Consider the following 17,169-nt stretch of genomic DNA (forward strand, 5'->3'; position numbering starts at 1 on the left):
ACCAGACCTGCTTACCTGCCTCCTGTGAAACCTGTATGCAGGTCAAGAAGCAACAATAAGAACCAGACATGGAATAACAGACTGTTACAGAATTGGGAAAAGAATACGTCAAGGCTGTATATTGTCACCCTATTTATTTAACTTCTATGCAGAGTACATGGTGTGAAATGCCAGACTTAATGAAGCAGAAGTCGAATCAAGACTGCTGGGCAAAATATTGATAACCTCAGATATGCAGATAACACCACCCTTATGGCAGAAAGTGAAGAAGAACTCAAGAGCCTGTTGATAAAGGTGAAAGAGGAGAGTCAAAAAGCTGGCTTAAAACTCAACAGGAAACAATGGAAGCAGTGACAGATTTTATTTTCTTGGACTCTAAAACCACTGCAGATAGTGACTGCAATCATGAAATTAAAAGACGCTTGCTCTTTGAAAGAATAGCTATGACCAACCTAGACAGCATATTAAAAAGCAGAGACATTACTTTGCCAACAAAGGCCCATCTAGTCAAAGCTATGGTTTTTCCAGTAGTCGTGTATGGATTTAGAGTTGGACCATAAAGAAGGCTGAGCACCAAAGAATTGATGCTTTTGAACTGTGGTGTTAGAGAAGATGCTTGAGAGTCCCTTGGACTGTAAAGAGATCAAAGTAGTCAATCCTAAAGGAAATCAACCCTGAATATTCACTGGAAGGACTGAAGCTAAAGCTGCAACTCTAATACTTTGGTCACCTGATGCAAAGAACTGACTCATTGGAAAAGACCCTGATGCTGGGCAAGATTGAAGGCAAGAGGAGAAGGGGACGACAAAGGATAAGATGGTTGGATGGCATCACTGACTCAGTGGACATGAGTTTGAGCAAACTCTTGGAGATGGTGATGGACAGGGAAGCCTGACATGCTGCAGTCCATGGGGTCACAATAAGTTGGACATGACTGAGTGACTGAATGACAACATGGCTCTCCCTAGGGAGGCTCTCTGACCTAGCCTTGACCAAGGTGAGTCCCAGACAAGGTGGGTCCCCTTCCCTCTCTTACCTGCTTCACACATACTCTTCATGGTTCAGCCTTTCATGTTCCACTCTCCTCAGTCCTGCTCTGAAGACAGGATCCACACCTGCAGAGAGACAGTGCCCCCCACCCCAGGGGGGTCTGCCTGGGAGTCTGTGCTCTCTGCTCAGAATGCCAAGTTTTGTTGCTTCCTGGCAATGGGCTGTCAGCTCCTGGGTATCAGAAGAGGAGCTGGGGCACAGGGTTGGGTGAGCACAGGTCCCCCGTGATGAAAAGGTGTTAGAGGAAGCAGCTCAGAAGGTGCTGTTGAAACACCACAGTCAGACTAAGAGGTGGTGGGGAGGAAGTGAAAAGGAAGTGAGGCCCCCAACTGCATACTCCCAGCAAGGTCCCCATGTGGCTTCAGTCCCCTTTCTCCTTGTAACATGAGCAGACCGGAGAAGATGCTGTAGGAGGGAGTGAGATGAGGGAGAAATTGAAGGAAGAAGGAAAAGAGACTGATCTCAAGGGGCCACCAGGTGCCAGCAGTGGGAGGAAAGACACAATTCAAGTGGGTTGAATTGTGTCCCCTAAAAAGCTGAGTCCATATCCTAACCTCCAGTCACTGTGACTGTGACTTTATTTGGAAAGGGGTCTTTGTATATGTAATTAGGGATCTCTCAAGATGAAGTCATCCTGAATGCAATGGCTGATGTCCTTACACAAGGGGGAGAGGACACAGTGACGGAGGAGAGGGCCATGGGAAGATGCAGGCAGAGGCTGGAGCGATGCCTCCAGAACTCCGAGAGCCACCAGAAGCTGGAAGGGACGTGGACACAACCTCCCATGGATGCTTCAGAGGAAGCATGGTTCTGCTGACACCTGAATTCAGGGCTTCCAGGCTCCAGGGCTGTGGGAAAATAAGCTTCTGTTTTTTTGTGGTGGTTTGTTACAGCAGCCCCGGGAAACTAATACTGGGGCTGCCCACTTGTGTGAACACAGTGTCTGAAAGGAAAGCTCTTTTAGAGGTTCCCATCAACCACACGCTCTCCCTGAGTGGCCATTTCTGCCTCTGTAAAAGGCGGCGAGTGTTTCCAGCCCTGATGAGACGATGGCTGGAAAAGGGCCTTGTCAGCAGGGCGGCTCTGGTGGGGTGGGGGAGGAGCTGTTACAGATCCCCACGGCTGGCTGAGTCCTGGCTCCTCTCCTGGCCTCAGTTTTCTCAAAGTGGAGCTGGAAGCCCTGCCCTCATAATGCCATTGTAGGAGAGAGGAGAAGGCGGAGGGCTCTGATGGGTTAAGTTAGGGTTGCGTGCAAGAGAGCTGAGAATACAGGGGCCCTGAGTACTGCTATTAAGTGGAGGTGAGAGTTTCTTTTGCACTGTGTTTTTTTTATAATGGTTTTATTTATTTTTAAATGGAGTATAATTGCTTTACAATATTGTGTCCATTTCTACTGTACAACAATGTGAATCAGCTATATGTATACATATATCCCCTCCCGTTTGGATCCCCCTCCCACCCCTGCCAATCCCACCCATCTATGTCACTCACAACATGAGTGACAGCTCCCTGTTCCATACAGCAGCTTCCCACCAGCTATCTATGTTATGCGTGGTACTATATGTATGTCATCTGACCCTCTCCTTCCCCTGCTATGTCCACAACTCCATTTTCTACATCTGCATCTCCATTCCTGCCCTACAAATAGGTTCATCTGTACCATTTTTCTAGATTCCATACTGACTGATATATATGCATTAATATAGGATATTTGTTTTTCTCTTTCTGACTTACTTCACTCTGTATGACAGAGTCTAGATCCATCCCTGTCACTACAAATGACCTCTTTTGCACTCTTCAGCCATTGGACAGCCTTTTGAACAAAGAGGATGGTCTGGGCCCACCGAGGAGGAGCTAGCTGGCTCCCTGAGGAATAGGCATCTGGTTGGGAAAAGTAAGTTCCTATGCCTGCACCCTAAAAATGCAGGTGCCAGAGAGGGACAGAGGGAGAGAGGGAGACTCCAGGTCATATGGATGGGGCGGGGCTAGGTTCCCAAAAAGGATGATTTGAGTTATGGTTTACAAGGCGTCTGAAAGAGAAGTGACATTTGTGACTGTCCTCTCCTTTCTTCCTGGTCTCCCTTTTATCCACCTGTTGCCACAGAGAGACATGCTGAGCCAGATCCAACCTGGGCAATTCCACAAATGGAGGCACTTGAAAAGAAACAAAAAAACCCCAAACATCATGTTCAGTCTACATTCTGCAGGTTACAGACCACTTCCAAATGTACTTGTGGTCACCACAATACCCAAAAAGGAAAGAGGTTATGATCCTGGCTCTGTAGATAAAAAGACAAGAGTCAGAGAAGAGAAGCAACTGCTCAGGCCACTTGACTCCTGGTGCTCTTTTTCTCTTTTTTGTTTTTTGGTGGAGAGATGGGGGGTCAAGCCACATGGCTTGTGGGACCTTTCCCTGACTGGTTGGTGAAAGCAGAGTCTTAACCCCTGGACTGCCAGGGAATTCCCTGCTTGTGCTCTTTCCATGATCCCTCACGCCCTCCTGCTGCCTCACTGGGTAAATGGGGGCCTGTGGATCTCCAGGAACGGCTCACATAGCCCAACAGATGTGCCCTCGAAACCCTCAAGGTCTCCAGGTGTCAGCCAGGCTTTGCAGCCCCTCCTCTCTGCTCGTCCCCACCTCTGCTCCTGGGCGCAGCTTCTCTTCCTGCCTAGAACGCTTGTCCTAGGCGTAGTGCATGACCCTGTCCTTCCCAGGCTTCCCATTTCCTTGGGAGGCCCAAACCCAGTACAGAGTCCTGAGGTCCTGGTTCAAGTTCCAGCTCTGCTAACTCATTGCTGTGTGACATTGGGCAGGTTACTTCCCCTCTCTGGGCCTCCATTTCCTCACTTATGAAATGGGAGTTGAACCCAATATTTCCTAAGTTCTTCATATGGTCTAAGTCTAAGCCTTCTAGCCCCTCTCCCCCTGCTCTGCTCTCCCAGAGTCTCACCATCCCCAGGAGCCTCTCATTCCTCCACATCCTTCTCCAAAGGGCTCCCGTTTAATCATTCAGCTAGACCTTAATCTCCCTAAGAGCAGAGGTGGGAATTTGTGGCACTTGCTGACCAGCTGTTCTGCCAAGACATTCTGATTGATTAATCAGTAATCCACTGACCATGTCTCTTTACCTTAGTAAACTCTTATTATTAATCATATCTAACCTCTTTAGTTTCCCAAGCTGCAAACCAGAGGCCTGCCGTGACTGGGAGTCTGGGGGGTCACCCTTCCTGCTGTCTGTGTATGACTGTGGGGTGGGGTGGGGTGGGTGCCTGTGCCTGCTGCAGTGTTTACAGGGTGGGGATGAGGCCAGCTCTAGGCTTCAAATGCCTCATAACCCATTCGGTCTGTGAAGCCCATTACTGCCATGGCCATCCAAAAAAAATAGCACACACCCTTTGCCTTCCCCCTTCAAAGAACTTCATATCTCATCTGGTCCCTTTGTAAGGCAAAGCCAGGATTGTTTACAAGGGACCTGTTCGAGGCCACTCTGAATTCAACAAAAGCTAGGACTGGCTCTTTGTCAAGCTCTGGTTTGTACAGGATGACTGCCTGTCTGGTTGTACAGTCACATCACTTGCCCTTCAAGAACTTAAGTCTGAGAGGCCAAGTTAGTACACACCCGCTCACCCACCCTCTTACAAGGTATGTAGCCACAGGAAAACCTAATAAGCCAGATGATCAATAGTGTGGTTGAGGATCCATAAAACGGGCCTTGGGCTTCCCGGGTAGCTCAGTTGGTAAAGTATCCACCTCAGGAGACCTCAGTTCCATTCCTGGGTTGGGAAGTTCCCCTCGAGAAGGAATAGGCTACCCACTCCAGTATTCTTGGGCTTCCCTGGTGGCTCAGATGGTGAAGAATCTGCCTGCAGTACCAGAGACTTAGGTTCGATCCCTGTGTTGGGAAGATCTCCTGGAGGAGGGCATGGCAACCACTCCAGTATTCTTGCCTAGAGAATCCCCATGGACAGAAGAGTCTGGTGGGCTACAGTCCATGGGGTCGCAAAGAGTCCAACACAACTGAGACGAAGCACAAAAAAGGCCTTAGAGATCATCAGCTGCAACCCACTCACCGTAAACTGAGACTCAGAAAGGACAGCAATTTGCCCCAGGTTACAGAACTAAAAGGAGGCTAGAGCCCAGGTCTCTGGACTCCAGGTCCACTGCTCTTGCCGCTGTTTGCACACCTAGCAAACATGGCAAGGAAGGGAGCAGAAGGAGCTCAGAGAGCCTGGGCCACAGGTGGGATGCTCCTCTACGCTAGTCTGGGAGTTGAGAGTTCCTCTGGGAGGAGGAGGGCTGAGGCCGGAAGTGGCTGCAACCTGGGAGTAGCCAGGGAGTCTGGGTGGTGAAGGTGGTCATGGGGGTGGGCTGTGTGTGTGTTTTCTTTGCCCTATGTGTCCCTTTGACTCCTTTCACTGTGTCCGCTGAGTGGCAGAGGTCCAGGTCGAGCACCTTCCAGACCTGAGAAATAGGGGCCTGGGGAAAGGGAGAGGGTGGCAACTCCCCTCTCGCTGGGGCACTCCTAAGACAGCTGGGTGGAACTGACCACAGGGGCTGCGAACGGCCAAGAAACCCTCCCAGCGGGGACAGGACATTGGTGGGGTGGGGCTGCGGGTGCCCAGTTGTTTTTTCCCTGTGCTCCACCCCATGCATTCTTCTGAAAGGCAGGCTCAGTGGCTCTGCCCTCCAGGAGGCCTCGGGGCTCTCAGGCCTCTGTTCCTAGAAATGGAGGTGGGCGTGGAAGTTGCAGGGGAAATGGGGCCCATGGACACCTCCGACTCCACTTGGGTGCCAGGCTTGGCTCGCACCTCAGGCTGGCGAGTGGCGGGGCGACCCCTGGGACGTCACGGAGTCCGGCGTGGGTGGCTCTCTCTTAGGTGCAGGCCGGGAGATGCCGGCGGTGCCCCGCCTCGGCTCCGCCCCCGCCCGCCCGGCTCCGCCCCCCGCGGGCGGGATGGGCGGGGCCCGCGGGGAGGCGCGCCGACCGCCCAGCCAGGTGCAGCGAGCCGGCGATCCAGCGGCACACGCGGCAGCAAGGAGTCCAGGTCTGCTCCTGCGAGTCCTGCGTCCCTGCGCCCTTTCTGCCGGATGCCCGGGACCCTCGGAGCCCAGGTAACCGAGGGCAGGACTGCCCCACGACGCGCGTCCTTCCGCCTCCCCGTCCACGCGCACCCCACTTCGGCCGGCGCCCCCTCAGGCTCCCTGGAGCCCGGCGGCGGCTCCCGGGGCGACTCTTGCAAAGTTTACTCCGGGACGGCCCTGCACCAGGCGGCCGTGAAACGCAGCCTCTTTTGCCCCCACTCCTCCGCCCAGGAGCCGATGCGAAGGTGGGACGGCCGCTACCCTGGCACAGGGTCCCTGCTAAGATCCGAGTGAAGTTTGCTTTCTAGCTTTTCCAGTCTCCCGCTCTTCTGAGCGTTTGCGTCCCTCCCCCTTGTCCCTTGATTCCTTAAGAAAAATATATATCCTTAGATGGGAACGGCAGAGTTGGCGATTTCTTAAGGGATGTTTACGTTTGTGCTTCCCGCCTCCCCCGGCCAAGATGTATGATAGGAGACTCGGCTGAGCCAGACCGGGTGCGGGTGAGGGGGCAGCCCTCTGCCCGGTTGAGGTGGGGTTCACCGTCAGGGCCCTGAATAACTGGGTGCCCAGCCACGAGGAGTTCCGGGCTTCTATCTTGCCTCCCTCAGGCCACAGCCCTGCTGGGCATCCTCCACACCCCTTCTCTCCCTTCCCCCGCTCCTCAAGATGATCACTAAGGAGAGAGGGTAGACAGAGGGATAGAGGGTGGGCAGAGGCAGGGATTAGAGCGAGCTCTATAACCCTTGACGATTTGAACAGAACGGGCTTCCTCCTGCTTAGGTTTCGAGGAGCGCTCAGCTGTGTGAGGAAGAGGGTGAAAGATGGTCCTAACTATGCAGAGGCAGAGAGAACAGGTGGAGGAGGTCAGAGGATCAGAGAGGAGCTAACAGCACTCTCGTGGGCGCTTCCCTGAATTCACCCACCACCACCACCCCCGCCGCATTAACCAGTGAGGAAGTAGGACTTTTTCCATTGTCAGATGAGCAAAGAGGGAGGCTCCAGGAGGTTAAGCGATTTGCTGGGGAAAAGTGGCGGACTTGGAGCACAAACCACAGTCAGATTGTCGGTTCTCCATTTTGCTGGGCCCCCGGTCAGCAAGCGTTCATTTCTTCTCTCCCTCCCTTGAGGTTCTTCCCCTGAAAGGGGTAGGCCCAGAGAAGCACACTTCCAAGAAGAAATAAAATCCGCTCAGGAAGCCCTTCCAAGAGAGGGCAAGCTCCTTGCTAAGCTACAAGGTCTGCAGGAGGCAGAGACTCGTTTTGCTCACAGCTATAGCCGGGGTGGCGCTAGTGGTAAAGAACGCACCTCCCAGTGCAGGAGACTTAAGAAAGCCTGGATCCCTGGTTCGGGAAGATCCCCTGGAGGAGGGCATGGCAACCCACTGCAGTATTCTTGCCTGGAGAATCCCATGGACAGAGGAGTCTGGTGGGCTATAGTCCATGGGGTCACAAAGAGTCAGACACGACTAAAGTGACTTAGCATACACACAGCCGTATACCTGAAAGTGCCCCACAAGAATGGAATGAATTAACCTGAAATAGCAAAGACTCTTTTCCAGCTGATGGATCTTTGCCCTTGTGGAACAGAAAGAGCATTCTGATAAGTCAGACCAGAAAGGTGTCCTACGCCATTCCTGAAGGCCCTTGAAATCTTTACCCAACTTGTTTTTTTTTAAGCCAGTGAGCATGTCCATAATCCCACCCATCTTTCCAGACAGCTGGGCTTTCCCTTCATCCTCTGTCCACTTCTGGTTAGGCTAGGAGAAGTAGCAGGTGGTGGGATACATGTCCAACATGGCCTTGCTCTAGGTCGGAGGCAGAGGGCCTTTGGCCCATCTATACAAATCTTACCCATTTCTCCAGGAAATCTTATTTGAAAATGCTAGTCTTCATTCCCTTCTTCCTCTCCTTACCATTCCATGGGGCAACCATGGATTTAGGGAAGAGGACTCAATTTCTTCATCTGTAAAATGGGGACAATAGACTCTGCATGGTCTCATGCAAGAGTATGTAGTCCAAATGGCTCTGTGAGCTGCAAAGCAAACAGAGAAACATTTCCTCCCATGTTTGTCTGTTAGCCTGACTTCCCTGGGTGGGCTATAAATTCCTTCCAGGAAGTGATCACTCATCTTGATGTCCCTCTAAGAGCACTGCTCATAATGAGCACACAGTAGGTTCACATGAAGTACTTATCAATCAAAAATAATCTCTAGAGGAAGAGAAATGGCTAAAAATTGGTGAAAAATCACCCCTCTCCAGCCATGTAAGGAGAAGGGATACTCTACAACACAGGGGAGAGTCTAGGAGGGACAGGAGGGGTCTGAGATCCAAGGCTAGCATCGAGTGGAAAGGCAGAGTGTAGCAGACTTTCTATGACAGTGCCCTGAAGACATCTGAAGCTCTGCCAGGAACCCTATAACCTTGGATTCCTTAGCAGACGTGGTGTCTGCTTTGGCCTGAGAACAGACCAGAATACCCAGAGCTGGCCACTTGGAGAAGGCCACTGAGAGCATAGCTGGGATTCAAGGCCCCGCACTTGGCCTCCACCCCCACCCCACCTACCCCACCCCCACCCTTCACGCACACACACACCAGTGGTTCCTACACTCATAGGCCGTGCCTGGCTTCCTACTGCCATCCCTGGCTCTTAATGAGAACCCAGTGGAGTAAGAGCTTGAGACCCAGCATATCTCAGTTGGAATAAGCCTTAGATTTCACAGTCTTACACCTCTTCTGTGCTTTCCTTTCCACAGCACTTATTACCGTCTAATATCCTGTATGTTGTTCATTGTTGTTCGCTAAGTTGTGTCTGACTCTTTCCGACCCCATGAACTGCAGCACCCCAAGCTTCCCTGTCCTTCACTATCTCCCAGAGTTTGCTAAAACTCATGTCCATTGAGGCAGTGCTGCCATCCAACCGTCTCATCCTCTATCACCCCCTTCTCCTCTTGCCCTCAGTCTTTCCCATCATCAGGGTCTTTTCCAATGAGTCAGTTCTTTGTATCAGGTGGCCAAAGTATTGGAACTTCAGCACCAGTCCTTCCAATGAATGTTCAGGGTTGATTTCCTTTAGGATTGACTGATTTGATATCCTGTATATTTCACCTTTTTATCAGCTGTCTTCCCTGTTAGATGATCAGTTCCACGAGGGCAGGGCTTTTAGGCTGTTTTATTCACTACTCTATTTCCAGGAGCGAGAGCAGTGCCCTGTGTGCAGCGGGTGCTTATCTCATATATGTTAAATAAATGGACACATCCAGGCTGCCCTTCCTCATTGTACAGCTGGGGAGACTGAGGCCCAGAGATGAGTGACCTCTTTTTCTTTTTAATTTTTTATTGGAGTATAGTTGCTTTACAGTGTTGTGTTAATTTCTGCCATACAGCAAAGTGAATCAGCTATAGTTTTATATATATCCCCACTTTTTTGGATCTCCTTCCCATTTAGGTCAGCACAGAGCAGAGTTTCCTGTACTACACAGTAGGTTCTCAGTACTGATCTGTTTTATACCTGTGTGTGTGCTAAGTCGCTTCAGCCGTGTCTGACTCTTTGTGACCCCATGGACTGTAGCCTGCTAGGCTCCTCTGTCCATGGGATTCTCCAGGCGAGAGTACTGCAGTGGGTTGCCATGCTCTCGTCCAGGAGATCTTCCCCGCCCAGGGATCGAATCCCCATGTCTCCTGCACTGGCAGGCAGGTTCTTCACCATGAGTACCGCCCGGGAAGCCCATTGTATACACAGTAGTGTATAAATGTCAATCTCAATCTCCCAATTCATCCCAGCCTCCCCCTTTCTCCCATACCTTTGTTCTCTATATCTGTGTCTCTATTTCTGCTTTGCAAAATAAGATTGTCTAATACCATTTTCCTAAATTCTATATATATGCATTAATATGTGGCTTGTTTTCCTGACTTCACTCTGTGCGATAGTCTCTAGGTTCATCCACATCTCTGCAAATGGCACAATTGTGTTCCTCTTTATGTCTGAGTAATATCCCATTGTGGGTATGTACCCATCTTCTTTATCCACTCCTCTGTTGACGGACAAGCAGTGACCTCTCGAAGGCAGAGGTGGAGCTTTTCTTGGTTGGATTCGAGTCAATTCTAAGTTGGGTCTCTGTCCCAGGCACCAGGTTGCTAGGGGTGCTTAGGAGCTGCCTCAGCAAGAACCTTCAGGCCAACTGCCTCCAGTTACTCAGAGGGGAGCCCCTAGCCGAATATATCACCATCCACATAGAGTGATTTGAGAGAGCCAGATGGGGAGTGCTCCCCATCAGACCCCATCCCCAAAAGAAACTGCTGCTCTCCAGAGGTGGGCTATGCCTCTGTTAGTGATGAAAACAGTGCTCTCTCCAGGTAACCTTTTCAAATTCCCCGGGGCCCTGGAGAACCCAAGAGGACCAAAGTCAAGTCCCTGATGGCCCTGGGGAAAGATATAAAGCTTCAGGTCTGCTGGGGAAGGCTCAGAGACCAGTCTGAGAAGGTGCAACCAGACATGTGGGCCCGGAAGAGTGAGGACATCGTTCTGCTCAGGGTGCCTGGCTCCAAGGCCTCCCTTAGGAATCCAATAAATGGTTTACTGGAGGCTCCAAGAACTTGAATTTCCGGGATGCTGTGTCGGGACAAGCAGGTTGGAGAAGCTTGGGTGTGTGTGGGTGGGGTGGGTAGGGTAGAAGCTGGAACTTTCAAGGGATAGAAAATATGGGAGATACATCCACACATTCACCAGCACTGAGCAATTTAAATGTCCCGTGCCCCGCCTCATTCTTCCAGCCACTGTTGTTTCTGCAAAGGACTTTCGTCTGTGTTCTAAGGGAAAACTCAAGTCTAAAACTCAAGCCATGTGGTGTTTATTGGAGGAAAAGACACTGATGGCAAGAAACCCTCCCAAAGAGGTTATTGCAGGAACAGGAGATGAGGTCCCTAGAGGTGTCTCTCCTCTTCACACTCACTGGAAATGTAGACCCTGCCTTTTCTAACTGCTTGGACAAGCAGGGCTTCATTTTTAGTAATAGTAATAAGCATTCACTGAATGCTAGTTGGGTGCCAGACACCCAACTAGTTCTAAGTGTTCTAGGTGCTTGTCCTAGGTAATCCTTACAACAACCATGAGGTTGAAACTATATCATCTCCATTTTATAGATGAGGAAACTGAGCCTCAGCAAGGAGCTATAACTTTGGCCAAGATGACAGTTGCAGGGAGAGGGGTAGCAGAATTAGTCTGGGTCCAGACACTGACGCCTCAGCCTCCATACCATGCTACTGCAGTCAGCCACATAGGCCACACAGACAGGACAGAGAGCCTGGAGGCCAGGGGGGTGTGCACACACATGGAGACAGGGGAAGCAGATCCTATGCAGGCCCCCATGTTAGATCGATAGGGAACTTCAGCGTTTCCCCTGCTATTGACCTCCAGGTCTTCTCCCATTAGCATTGTGATTTGCCAAATTAGGAGTTGGAATTGATGTTGGGAGAGGGACTCCTGAAGTTGGGCCTTGAAGGATGTGTAGGAGTTTACCAGCACGTTGGTAAAACTGGAGAGGAATGGAGCGGGGCAGGTAGAGGGAACAATGATAATACTTTGTGAAGAGATGAGTCCGTAATGGTGACTCCTCTTTCCGAGGCCTCTGCAGTTCCCCTGCCCCATTCTTGTTCCTCAGCCACTCCTCATGGCTCTCTTCCTGTGAAGAAGGGAGACCCTGACATGAGACATAGCTGAGACATTCCTGTTCCTTGCCTCCTCTTTATCACCACCATCGCTACAAGTCTGGTGACTTTCAGCGACAGTGGGTGGAAAAGTTTGCCTGTTATGACGTGTGTGAGTCAGTCTTTTATGAGTAACGGGTTTTCGTCATCAGTACTGTTGGGTGGACCTGCACCCTGGTGTCTGGGCTGTGGTGGGAGACATAGTATTGGCTTCCGGGGTAAAAGGGCAAGGGTGACTCTAGGTGTCATTCTGAAATGGCATGGAGGAGCTCACAGGTGTGAGAGATCATTTTTGGCATCAAGGGAAAAAGCTTCCTTCAAAGCAGTGATCCCAGGCATGGTTTCCACCATGCCCTGTCCTTCTGCCCAGGGTTTATCTTACAGAGTTGTTCCCTCTTCTGGCCTTGACCCCAGGCCAGGACCACCCCAAAGAGCTCTGTGAGCACTTATACAGTAAATTTTACCTAAGCCTCACATGGGCATTTTGCCTGGGCACACTGTAGCCCCCTAAGACATTCTTCCTCTTTGGTTATGTGGGAGCCCTGTGGTCAGGCTGGCCCTGGTGTGATGCATTGGAGCCTGCCAGAGGCACCAAGCCCAGCCATCATGAATTGTCTGGATCTCAGGGTTCTGAGTCCCTCTACTTGGCCAGCTTGCCACCAGTCTTTGAGTCAGTCACAGGAGTCTTGGGAGCTGAAGGCTGGAGTGGCTGGTGGGGAGCCCTGGCGATTCTAATTCTGACACGATCTGACTCACAGTATGGTTTTGGCCCTGTCCCTCTCTGGGCCCCCGTTTCCTCATCTGTAGAAGAGACAGCTTGGCTGGGATCGGGGACTGTTGACACTGTGGACCAGATATTTCTGTGCTGCCAGGCTGTCCCGTGCTTTGACAGCAGCCTCTGCCTTTTAGATGCCTGTAACCACCTCTCGCTTCTTTCTTGACAAACACAAATATCTCTAGATGTTGCCGATTGACCCCTGGCAGCAGAATCACCTCTAATTGAGAACCATGGGGTTAGATGATCTCTGAAGACCCTCCCAATGATTACCCTCTGGACCAGGAAGACACCTTTCTCTTTCAGCCCCGTTTTGGAAGTGAGGACTGTGTGTGTGTGAGGAACCTGTGTGTAGGATCTCCAAGGGCTTATGGGGGCCATGTGAGCTCTGAGAACAGGAAAAGCGCTGGGCCCACTGGTCCTCTTGCTGGGATCCAAGGCCAAGGTCTCTTTGCCTCCCAGACCTTGGGTTCCATAAGGAGGCAGGCGTGGGAGAAGCAGGCCTATGGTCGGCCCAGGTACTAAGGTCAGCAGCCTTCCAGCCAGTGACTAATCATCTCTACGTGCCCTGAGAAGTTGGCTCCTCCACAATCCCCTTTCCTGCTGCCCTGGAAGGGGTCACAGGAAGTGAATCAGCGGCCACCCGCCACGCAGAGGAGGGAAGGCAGAGCACTGGGTGTCAGACCGAAGGGCTGTGCACTCTTACCCCAGCCCAGCCCTGGTTTTATTTTGTTTATTCCTCCTGAGTTAGTTGTTTATTAACCGTCCATGGAAGCCCCTTCTGACCTTTTTGCTTCATGGAAGGGTGAAGATTTATCTTCTCTAGGAATGGGAGGAGTTTCTCAATGAGCCTTAGCGTAAATCGCTGTTCTGAGGGCAACAGGCTGTGAAATTTGGGGTAGTATGAACCCAGAATGACCGGTCTGGGTTATTCATTCTTCTAATTCTCATTGAAGGATGAGAGACTGCTCTAGATGCTGCAGAAGGAGCAGGGAGTCAGACACAGCCCTCTTCAGCAGAAGCCTTCAGTCTGGGAGGGCAGAGGTCAGTCTATAATTGCAGTGCACAGAGGAGGGTCTGGTCAGCTCCACCCAGGGTGTGAGGTAGGGGATCGGGGGTGCTGGATGGGGCTGTGCCTGGGTTTGAGGAGTTAATGGTGGCGTACAGGGGATTTCAACAAGAGGAGCTTGGGTGTGAGTTTTGGTTTTTGCCTTTTTTGTGTGTGGTAAAATGTACACAACATATAGCTTAATTTACCATTTTAATCATTTCAAAGTGTGCACTTCAGTGTCATTAAGGACATTCACATTGTTGTACAATCCTCATCATCATCCTACTCTTTTCACTTTACAAAATCAAAACTCTGTATCCGGTAAGCACTAACCACCCTTTCCCTCCTCCCCCTCTGCCTCTGGTAACCACCATGCTGCTTTCTGGGTACCTCATGTAAGTAGAGTCTTTTTTTTTTTTTAGCAGAATCTTACAACATAAGGCTTTCTGTGTCTGGCTTCTTTCACTTAGTATTGTGTTTTAAGGTTTATTGGTGTGGTATACATCAGATTTTCTTTCCTTTTGAAGGTAGAATGAGATTCCAGTGTTCAATATTCCATATTTTGTTTATCAAAGGACATGGGTCTCTTCCACCTTTAGGCTCTTGACAGTACAGCTTCCATAAACATAAATAGACAAATATCTGTTTGGGTCCCTGCTTTTAGTTCTTTGAGGTATGTCCCCAGAAGTGGAATTGCTGGATTCAATGGAAATGGTACATTTCATTTTTTGAGGAACCACCATACCATTGAGGAAGAAGAGTTAGAACTAGATCTTAAGGATGAACATGAGCTTTTCAGGCATCTAAGTAGAGGAAGAGGAAGGGAGTGGGACAGGAAGGGGAAGAGGGAAGGGAGGGGGGAGGGCCTGAACTGCGGCAGGAGATGAGCAATGGTGTTTGTGCCTGGGGCTGGATACGGACTGCGGAGGGTGAAGGGTCTGGGACCAGGCAAGAAACTTGGGCTCCATGCTGTGGGCCGTGAGAAGCACTGAAGGGGGTTTTAATCAGGAAGTGATACAGGTGTGTTGTTATCTGAGATAGGCAGAGCTGAAAGTGATGTCACAGAGGGCCTGGCAGGGAAGGAGGCTTAAGGCAAGCACTGGAGCCTGGTGACTGAGTTGGGTGGAAGGAGCAGGTCTGGAGAGTGGGTGGGCTACACAGGGCACCGGGGTCTGTGCTGGGTGAGTAGCGGTGAGGCTGCTGGGTGAACTTAACAGGAGGAGCGACCAGTTTGACAAGATGATGAGGGCATATCCATTGGCTTGAAGGGGCCTGTGGAACCACCTGGGTGGAGACAGGATTTGAGGCATGTGCAAAGCTATGCAGAGCTAGGTGCTGCAGCAAAGTGGCAGAGGCTGGTCCAGGGCAGGGAGAGGACCACCATCAGGTAGCACAGAGGATCCCACGAAGTTGGAGGCCAAGACATGGGGAGAGTGCTCTGCAGTACTGCCCATCCCTGCCCTGAGTATTTCATATCTCTCCATATGTTTTCACTACCAAACTCAAGGCTCTGAGCTTGAGGCTGGGCATGGGAATTGGAGATATAGCGATAAACCCAAGCCAGTGACTTTAATTTATTTATTCATCTCTTAAGGCTTAGAAGATGAAATTTGGCCAATACCTTTGCACAGTTAAATATTGACACGATGGTGATAGGCACTCTTCAAGAGAAATGGAGCATGCTATGAAAGTATGTCATGGACACGTGATTTAACCTAGGGCAGGAGCTCTCACATCTCCACTCCCAGCATTCTGGATCAGATATCTCTTTGTTGTGGGGACCGTCTGGAGTGTTGTAGGATGTTTAGCAGCATCACTGGCCTCTCCCCACATACCCCAACCCCAGTTGTGATCATCAAAAACATCTCTAGACATTGCCAAATGTCAAAAAAAATCACCCTCATTTAAGAGTCATTGGTCTAGGGACTAGGAAAGGTCTCTTGAGGAAGTGGTGTTAATCTGAGTTCTAGAAGATAGATAAGAATCAAGATAAAGCAGGGATGAGGAATGGAGGAGAATATTCAAGGCAGAGGTAACTGGAGTGCAGAGGCCCTGAGGTGGGACGGCTTCCATTAGATGGACGGTAGTGGAGGAGGTGAAGAGTGGCCAGGTTCGAGGGTTATGCAGGAGGGAACACAGGCAAGGAAGCCATCCAGGTGTGGAGGATGAAACTGGCTGGAAGCTGGTGAGTTACATTTGGGACCTGTTGTGTGGGAAACCAACACAAATGGGGGCCTGAGCTCAGAAGAGAGGTCCAGCTGGAGATGCATGTTTGGGAATGACACACATGTAGATGACAAGCTTAGCCTTGGGTAGACCAGGTGCCCAAGGGGGAGTGTGGCCCACAAAGAGCAGAGCAGAGAGGAGGGCCTAGAAGTGAGCTCCAGGGGTACTGGCATTCAGAGACTGGGCCGGGGGAGGCAGCCCAGAGACAGAGCAGGGACCTGGGGAGTGGAGTTCCGGGGGAGCCCGAGGATGATGAAGAAGAGGGGACCTGGCCTGCAGTGAGTCGCTGGAGCCTTCAAGTAAGGTGAGGACTGGGGCACAGCCACTGGATTTAGAGACCAGTGACTTGGTCATTCTGGGGTCGTGGAGGAAGGGCCAGGAGGGAACAGGGACAGCTGGCAAACAGCCTTTCCAAACGTGTCATCAGAAGGTGAGGAGAGAGAGTAGAAACCAGAAGGAAAGTGCAATAGGGACGTTTTTGTTTTGTTTGTTTATTGAATCTTGCTTGTTTTGCCCCCATACCCACCTTTTTTTTTTTTTTTAAGAAGAAAAATGTATATGGTTCAGAATTCAAAAATTGTAAAGATTTCACAGTGAAAAAGTCTCCACACCCATTTCCTTTGGCTTCCCAGCTCCCTCTGCTCCTCAGAGGCAACTCTACCAGTTTCTTACATATTCTTCCAGAGACATTTCATGCGCAGATCAGTAAGTGCATGCATGATCTGTCCCCAAAAAGGGTAGCAACACTGTGTGCATTCTCCTGTCCCTTGATCTTTTTCCACTTAGCTTGCTCTCTGTTTTTTAAACAAATGTATTTCTTATTTATTTCTTAATTTTGGCTGCACTGGGTCTTTGATGCAGCACATGGGCTTTCTCTAGTTGCAGTGAGTGGAGGCTCCTCATCGTTGTGGTGCGTGGGCTTCTCTTATTGTAGAGCACAGGCTCGAGGAGCTTGGGCTCAGTAGTTGTAGCTTGCAGGCTCAGTTATCCCCCGGCCTGTGGGATCTTCCTGGACCAGGGATTGAACCCGAGTCCCCTGCATTGGTAGGCAGATTTTTAGCCACTACCACTATGGAAATCCTCCACTTAGCTCTTTTGAGAAGCTTCCAGATAAGTTCATAGAGAGCTTGTCATCCTCCTTTACAGCTAGGTAATGTTCCATGATATGAATGGCATGTAGTTTAGTTAACAAATCTCCTGTTTGGGGACATCACAATGTCCCTCTGAATCTTCTTGTGCTTTAGTCATTCTGCCGTGTTAGTGGGTACATGTGGGAAAAAGT

At 50.6% G+C, this 17,169-nt stretch overlaps 1 protein-coding gene across 2 annotated transcripts in view; it reads left to right on the forward strand.

The window, feature by feature from the left end:
* Positions 1-6,035: 6,035 nt before the first annotated feature.
* Positions 6,036-17,169, forward strand: part of PAQR5 (progestin and adipoQ receptor family member 5) — a 98,705-nt gene continuing 87,571 nt past the window's right edge. Inside the window, exon 1 of one of the 2 annotated variants that reach the window (XM_002690486.6) lies at positions 6,036-6,163. The gene's annotated coding sequence lies outside the window, so the exon portion shown is untranslated. Of the gene's footprint in view, positions 6,164-13,556; positions 13,655-17,169 lie in introns of those variants that run through there. The other variant, XM_059890773.1, reaches the window with a different exon arrangement.

The sequence above is a fragment of the Bos taurus genome, chromosome 10 (genome assembly GCF_002263795.3).
Source record: "Bos taurus isolate L1 Dominette 01449 registration number 42190680 breed Hereford chromosome 10, ARS-UCD2.0, whole genome shotgun sequence".
Classification (NCBI taxonomy): Eukaryota; Metazoa; Chordata; class Mammalia; order Artiodactyla; family Bovidae; genus Bos; species Bos taurus.